This window comes from Mixophyes fleayi, chromosome 3 (genome assembly GCF_038048845.1).
Source record: "Mixophyes fleayi isolate aMixFle1 chromosome 3, aMixFle1.hap1, whole genome shotgun sequence".
NCBI classification, from domain to species: Eukaryota; Metazoa; Chordata; class Amphibia; order Anura; family Limnodynastidae; genus Mixophyes; species Mixophyes fleayi.
In genome coordinates, this window is record NC_134404.1 from 147,155,727 (window position 1) to 147,164,801 (window position 9,075).

Here is a 9,075-nt window from a genome sequence, read left to right on the forward strand (position 1 = left end):
CTCCATGTATGGATTTAAAATGGGAATGAGGAGCAATTCTCCAAAACAAGAAAGAAAAGAAAGAGTAGTGAGAAGCTAAACATATAAACAATTAGGGAGATCTTTTTACATGATTTGGCAATATTGTAAAGATATAATATTTTACAATTGATTCTACAAGTAAACCATAATGCAAAGAGTGTTAATATTTTGCAAAGGTGCTGAACCTACCATTTATGACTACAGTGTATTTCAATGTATTTAGAGTAACAAAGGGCTAAATATAAATAATGATGTGATAGAAAATAGTACAGAATAGCCACATGTGGCCTTTCCCCTCCTTGCCTTTGTTGCAATCTGCGCACATGCCTGATTGTCTGAAGGCAGAGGAGTTATAGGTGCTCCCCGGCCATCTAGCACCAGGCATCAAATCAGGAGATATTCATCACATATGGCCTGGCCTGGACACTGTTCAAGTGGATCTGCTTCCTTTTCAAATAAATAGAAGCATTTCCACCCGACGGGACAAAGCTACAAGTGTACCATCTACTGCCCCTATAATGTGCGGAGAGCTGGATATGGTGGAACTGTCACCTTATGGGCACAAGGGACTTTTCATCGAGAGGCAGATGGATGAAGTGCAGGATGCGTGACAGGAAAGCCTGCAGAATAACCTTCAGCACATGACTGAAGGTGGCTTGGGACAATCCTGCCTTAATACAGACTGTGGTCTGGAAAGATCACAAGCACAGAAGTGCAATACCACTAAGAGTTTGGTAAGTGGCGGTATTGTTGTTGGAATGTTGTGCAAAGGCTCAATATGCGCAATGCGCAGGGTGTCCATAATGACATGAGGCGGACGCCGATAGCGACGGACAATCTCAGCATCAGACATCCCAAAGAGGCTGACACGTGCTCTGAAGATATGCTCCTTGAGCCAGAGACCAGTTGTTGGTTTTAGATCCACCAGATTCCAACCTTCAACTATGCCCATGCCTGGCTATATGTGAGAAAGATGGATGGATACAAATAAAATAAAAATAAACTAATGCCTTGCAGATTTTGGAGTCTCCTTGTACATTATACATTATAAACATACTTACTACTAGCATGGATCGATCCATTTTAATCACAAAGTTTCTGTAAAATAATAAAAAGAAATTAAGCATGACATGAAAATTATGATGTATGAGAACTGCATTACAAATATGTGCTACTATATAGGCATACATAGTAGATGACATAGACATGACGTTCATAGGCTTTAAAAAAACACATCCGCAATGCAAATATATGTATCTGTGTATGAACTAGACAACACACATGTAGCATTTTACATTGGACAACAGCATTGCCAATGTGTGAAATTACTATACTGCAAATGTATGAAAATGATTTGAATGGGTGAAATAATTTCAAGCATTAGCACGTGATTAAAGTATACACTGCTTTTTAAATATTAAAGAATGCACCTACCTCCCTAGTATATAAATCCACTTGTATTGGGAATTTAGGGGTGTATAATGACGCATCAGGTTTTACGAAATGGCAGTATAGTAATCTCCCTCTGTCGGTCTTATATAGTGTTGTATAGTGAGATGAGTGGTGCCAGTTGTGCAGGTGAATAATCAATTCTCCCAATAGATGAGGATGTTGTGAATGCAGTGTTTGGTCATCACCATGATCCGTCAGTTACACTTGACCGAGATCAGGTGCAAACCTTACATTGTACTTCTGTGTGCACTTGAGCTTGAATCGCTCTAATCAGCTGGGGAGTACATTTACTGTATAAAATTAATTGGAAGTTTCTGTATTCACTGACATATGGTCCAGTTTTGGGCGTATCAGTATTTGCATTTTGTAATTAATCAGCCCATAAACACTATAGGAGGAGCGCTACGGAATTATCCACATTTCTAGGAAACAGTCCTGCCAAGGTTTAGACAGTTGGGAAGTATGGGAAACATTGATACCTTCTGTGTTATTATAACATATGAATAATTAAACTATTCTAGCCTACACAGGCAACATTTTGATTAGTTAATACTTTGATCTATTTGTTCAGCGATTATTTGATATGTTCACATATCTGTATAATTCTGGGAAGCTTAGTGCTGCATTAGTCTAAAACCTAACATACAAATTACTCAGACACCACTGGATGGCGCTCGAACACTAATGTGCAACTGTAAAAGAACTTTCTAAATGTTGAAGAGACTTCTAGGAACTTTAGGAAACAGCATTTTAGTTGACACCATAAGTTAGTTTATATTGCAAAGCATGGTATTATTTTGATTGTGGAGCCTATTTATTATGCGGGTTGGGTACGTTTTTACAACTACAAAAATGCCTACATAAGGAGACCTACAAAAAAAGCAGAGGACTACTACACCGACAGGGATATAAAGAAGACTTACCAAAAAACGACACATGACCTTTACAAACACAGCGCCATCCTGACAGGTAGTGATTCCAAACAGTGCTTGTCGGCAGTTCACTTACACGTCACTTGACAGAGCGACATACATAAATCTGAATATAAAATGGCAATGTCAGGACCCCACAACTACTCGCTTTACATTAAAGTGTGTATTTGACATGCAGCAGAGAATTACTGAAGCACATACAACCCTGACAAATGCACTATTGCTCTGTACTCTGCAATATCCTTGCTACTTTCCGGAGAGGTTGGCAGGGGCAGAGCTAGATTAAGGAGGAGGGGGCACTGTGGGCACATGCCCGGGCCCTCACCTCTCACGGGGCTCCGGGCCACTTAAGTCCTGCTGTCAAAGGCAGTCATTAGTCCTATGCATTTTAAAATACATGAGGTTAATCTTTCTGTACAGACTCCTCAGAGCACTCAGACAGTGCTCAGAGGAGTCTGTACAGAAAGATTAGCTTCACACATTTAAAAATAAATGCATGAGATTAATAACTGTCTCTAGCAGCCCCACAGTCAGTGCTCAGCGAGGAAGCGTAATCACTTCCGGTCTGAGCAGTATGGAGCGCACAGCTGAGCTGCATGATGGCACCAGAAGTCACTACTAACGGTAATTGACAAGCAATGGGGGAGAAGTGCGGCTTCAAGGAGACCTATGGGGGGAGGAGGGGGACTAAAATAAAACCTATCGGAGAGCATGGGGGCTGCAATTGCACTTATGTGTCAGAAGAGGGGCACCAATGAAACCTATCGGGTAGGGAGGCTGTAATAAATACTATGGAGAAGGGGGTACTGCAATGTAAACTATGGGTGGCACAGAGGGGGCTGAAATAGGAGAGATACAGAGGGGGCTGCAATGGGAGAGACATGGAGGGGGCTGCAATGGGATAGACATGGAGGGGGCTGCAATTGGAGAGACATAAAGAGGGCTGCTATGGGAGAGATATGGAGGGGGCTGCAATGATAGAGGCATGGAAGGGGAATGAGAGAGATATGAGGGTAACACTATGCCCTTAATTTTAGTCCATAGGGTCCCCCCTGTCCTAATTGCCCCTGGGCTCCCCAAAACCTTAATCCAGCTATGGGTGGAGGATGGGGAGAAAGAATTACAACCACTGCTTGCAATCCCTAGCCAAGCATATTGATTCTCTTCTTGCACTTCTGAGTTCAAACCTGCAGTCCATAGTGCTGGTGCAAGAGTGGCGGCCCACTCACTACTCGAAAGTGCTGCCCATCCCTTTCACTTAGCAGCGGCATCTTCGCTGCAGGGGGTAGGAGTGACCTCCATGGCTCCTCAAAACTTGACTATGACATCATAGCCATGAGTCACCTTTCCAGTGTAACACAGATATGGAGAAGCTGAAGCCAGCAGCTTCACATTTAAGAAACTGCTGGTTGCTTCTCATTCATTTCAGGCGCTCCATGTGGGGGTGTCCCAGGTGCATTAAAATCACTGGTTAAGTGGCATTATGTAACTACCTAATGGCACTGTAGGTCAAGGCAGTCTGACATGGTGGTTGTTTTTATTCTGTGGAACTATATAATGTAATAATAAACCCATGTCCAAACCCAAACCCAAAGTTTTCAACAATGACTTCTTATAGGGATGTTTAATTTTGTTCGAAATATATTATTGCCACAGTTATAATTAGCTTTTTTCTCATATTATTGCCACAGTTATAATTTGCTTTTTTCTTATGTACAGAGGAAACAAACTAAGCAATGCATATGGCCCAGGCATACATGGATGGCATCCAGGTGCGGGCTGGCAGGTTTCAGCCCGGGGGGGCGCACAGGTGGCCGCATTACATGACACGCGATGACGCGGCCGCATCGCGTGTCATGTGATGTGGCCGCCTGTGCGCTGACATTTTTCCCAGATCTCTGCCAATTCTGTACTAAAAATGTAATCATTTTAAATGGCAAGGTAAGATGATTGTGGCTTTTGATTAGTCCACCGAATCTTTTTTGCCACAAATCATCTTGTGATTGGTCCTCCCATCCACTCCTTTCTCCCCAGTTTTTGTCTGGAGCTGTGAGAAAACAAGAGTAGCTCTGGGGCTCTGGCTAGTGTGAGGGGCACATTTTTTGTGGTCATTTGTTTAAACTTCTTGGTCACTTTTGACCACACTAAACACTCATATATGATGATTAGCAGAAGGTAAGGTATGACTATATTTTAAATTGGGCATCAACGCACACAAAAATAAAGAGAGATTGGAAGAGAAGGTAGAAAAAAATGTGTTATATGATGGCCTAAGCTTTTGAAGCCAGAGTCTCCAACCACCTACACTGATAAAAAGCAGCTAACAGCAATCAAATGTGTTGACAGGTTGCCTGTCCCCAAAGAGGATTTTTTCAGTTCTGTAGCCTGGAGAGGAAGAGAGAGGAGCAGGGCCTGAAGATTGCTGCTGGAGAGGAAGGCAAGTGATGTGCTGGTGACTTGAAATTGCCAGGGGGTGATTGAATTGATAAAATGTACGGTGGGGGGCTTGAAGGCTGGAGGGGGTCATGAATTGGCTGGGGAGGGAGGGTGATGACATGGCTGGGGTGGATGGGTAATAAAATTGCCAGGGTGTTCATGAAATGGCCACTGGCTGTGTGTGGAAATGGCTTAAGGGGGTCATGAATTGGCTGCTGGGTGTGTGAGGAAGTGGCTGAAGGGTAGTCATGATTGGCCTCAGGGTTGTGAGGAAATGACTGACGGGGGTTGATGAAATGGCTCTGTATTGTGTGATGTTCTCAAGGATGCTCTCGGTATTGTGAAGGCTAAATACTGGGGCTGGTAGATGTTAGTATTTTTAATAATAGCTTTTTGACAATAAAATTCATATATCTTATTGTCTATATATGTCTGTGCTAAGGGTTAGTCTTATCTGGCCATAATGGAGTGAGCCAAAGAACCTAATCATTCAGGGTTTGTTAACATTTTTCAATCTAATTTTTGCAGATTTTAAAAACAACCCCAACTTTACAGAAGCCAGCTAGAAGACAAAAAAGCTTCTAGCTGCAGAAACAGGTATGAGAGAACAGCACAATCTGTCTAAATTGTAATGTGCAGAATACGCCTGAATATTCCTTTAATGAGGTGGGAGAGGGGGACTATAGGTGTATCAAACTAGGGCGGCTGGAAACCTTACTCAAGCCCTGATATTAATCTTAAATTGTATGTGGTAACAAAATAAGAGTAAAATCCCATTGTATAACTTGAAAATGTATTGTTTGTGACTAGACTGATGCTAAACTTATGGCAATCGCTTCCTTCATTGTGGAAGAAGATGAATAACTTTTCCTTTGCATAGAAGTCCTTTATAACAGAGATAAGCAAAATAATTTAAGCATCTGATGTGGTGTCCCTGAGACTTTTTATAATTTGAATGGTTACTTATCTAGACTCATCAAATACTTTGTTTCAGACTCAGATCCTCTATGTTACTTGACTGGGCACATTGGGCCAACTAGATGTGTAGGGCCATGGATATTATTATCTGGTCCTTTAAAATCAAAGATGATTGCCTAAAAGTTCTCCATAGTAGGATGACCAACCGGAATACTACTGTATCCTGTAGGAGTTCTGCTGCTTACAACTGTTCCCACCTTTACCTGCTGATGTGTCCCCCTCAAATGTCTCTTATCTACCATCTAAATTCCAGAATGCAGCCGATATTCCATCAACAAAATTCGATTACCTGGCAAAGTCTGTATCTGTTTCGGTTCCTAATATTCTGTAGTTTAGTAGTGACTGACAGTTATATGTGTTAAAGGGTTATTTTTAATTTATGGCTGCAAAGATCCTGTGTTTTTAGAGGAACATAGTTAAATGTAAGTGCAAAACAGAATATTCTGTAAATATGCAGCCACAAGATACACACTAAGGGGTTTATTTATTAATAATAAGCAGTGATTATCAATATGCATCACTGCAAGTCGCAGCGATGTATAATGAAACACTGCTGTCAATCATCATGCCAGGCTTTTTTCTGTTCATTGGCATTTGGAGAAAGTGCTAGGCGCATAGCGTTTTCTCTCAAAGGCATCCAGTGATGTCAGAGAGACTTCAGCTGGTGCACATTGAGAAAAAACAGGTAATGCCATCCTGAGATGAATCACTTAATGCTACCTAATTACCTAATGGATTACCTAATGCTGCTGTCCCTATGGAAACAGAGGTAAGTGCCGTTAAATAGGATAATCTGGGAGAAATCTATGATCTCTGGTAGTTCTAAAAACTTGTTTAATGATTTACCATGGCACCCAATGCCCCAGAATAAGTCCCAGCGATATTCAGCACTGGTCTAGTTTGAACTAGCAAGGGCCATACGATTTTTGCGGACCGATTCCCATTGGGGAATTCCACCCAATGCTGACCATGCTGCATGTAGTCCTTTTATAGTTTAGCTAGCCCAGCTTGGAATAGCTTGCTGCTGGTTTCCGCATTTGCACCACATTCGCTGTCCCACTGCTTTAGCGATGACCAGCCCAGGCTATAGCACTACTCTAAATAGGCTGGTTCTACAGGAGGTGTGCTAAACTTACATGTGCATACCCCAATCCATCTCTCCAAATGCAGGTGCGCAGGTACAAATTATGTCCAAATCTAAATACAGACACATTTTTGTGTCTATTCACAGTGTGTATTTTGTACGCGCCACAAATGGCATTGCGTCAGACTCTAATTCAGGATTAGTATTTATGTTTATTTTATTATGTTAGATTTAGTTTGTTGTTTTGTTACCATGGAAGCTTGCAATGTTTTTATGCTCACATTTCTGGTATGTTCCGTCATAATGGAATAGCTTGTCGTCACTAAAAGAAATGAAATGCAGACATGATTATGTTACAGGATACATACGTCTATTTTTGACTCTCCACATTCAATACTGTCAATTGTAAGACATATTCGACCACAGCCCAGAAAAGAACTAAGAGAGTGTGTCAATTTTAATGTGTACTAGATTATCTTTTCAAGTAATTTCAGTATTTAAAAACCCTGAAGGCTGTTATATCGTAGTACTGGGGTACTTATGCTCAACTTAATATTTATGCACCAAATTTTCTTAAAAAATGTCTTCAACTGCTAAGATATAAGCTATGGGTGCCGTTATAGTGGGAGTTTATTGAAATACTTCTCAACTTGCAGTTTCTAGCCTCTAGGATCTCCCGAAGGGGAACTCAAGTGGCAAGTGTTGTAGGTGATGCCGTTGTTGTTTTTCGACACTGCTCTGTGCCGTTAAGCCCTACCTCCCCAGGATTCAGCAGGGTGCCTGGTCTTCCTGAAATTTGAGAGTCTCCCAGAAATTCAGACATATATAGGAATGAACATTTCTCTCAATTAAGTGACTCCATTTACTCTAAACTTACAGAGCAAGGCAAAACTAGATCTGTGTTAGGAATTAAATGTGAGGCTCCTTCTTCTAGAGGCTGCTACTCTGCTAGCTGGGCTATCCTAGCTGTTATTCATCCCCTTGTTTTTTCCCTGTGTCGAGGTCAGTCTAGCGGCAAACCATGTTCTAACATGTTCTAACTCCATCCCCACATAAGACATCTCCTCCTTGACAGATTATTGTGCTCCTGCACAGTAATCTAGTTGCTGCTGTTAACTGCTGCATTCTACCTTTGGTTATTCTCTACACATGTACCATTATCGGCTTATTCTGAGTCCTGAGACACAGGGAAAATGCAGTCATGACATTGCATGATCTATGTGGTATGTGCTGCAGCATAGCCGCCAGCAAGAGCATAATAGGTGAACTTGGGTTCCCCTTTCAAACAGAGCAGTGTGAAGGGGGACATACCTCATGTTTGTCCCAGAAATCATGACAATGTTTTGCCAGCACTGGGCTGTTCCACCACAATTAGAAAGTTGAAAGTCTGTGCTGCACTCCTACCTGTGTTGACTACCTGCTGCTGGTGTCTTAAGCTCATTTGCTGCTTGCTTGGATCCTGGAATGTTGTTGTCATGTTTAGAAAAGAGACAGGTACTGTTCACCTACTGGAAAACTAATAAACAAGTGTACACCCTTATCGTCCCTACTTCAACCAGCACCAAAATTAAATAAATAGTAAGCACATTTCATTATTAATAAAAGTTCAGCTTCTTCCAAACTTGTGCAGATTGACAGTAAAAAAAATCCTAGCAATTAAATTTAATAAGTAGGACATTTTATCCCATGAGCCCCTACATTAAATTAATAACCCCCACATTAACTAGAAATCTCACATTGCATTAAAAGCCCCTACAATATAGTAACAGCCCCACCAAAGCCAATATATATTAATAGCACCCACATTTAATAAAAAAACAACCACATAATATTAATATCCCCACCATCCCGCACATTTAATAAAGAGCCACCACATAACATTGATATCTACAACCAGCACCCACATTTAATAAAGATTTACCACATTGCATTAGTAGCCCAACACACCGTAACATATATTACCCCAACACACACCAGAGTCCACATATTATTAATACCACCCAGAACAACCCCCACATATATTAACTCCACAAAAGCTCACCTGCTCTCGTGTACTGTGGGAAGCAGATTTCTTTGCCACATTTTGCGAAGGGGAAGCATGGGGAGGAAATGAAGGTAGGAGGGAAGGAGATGAGAGACAAAAGGAGGGGTGTAGGTGAGGGAAGGAAGGGA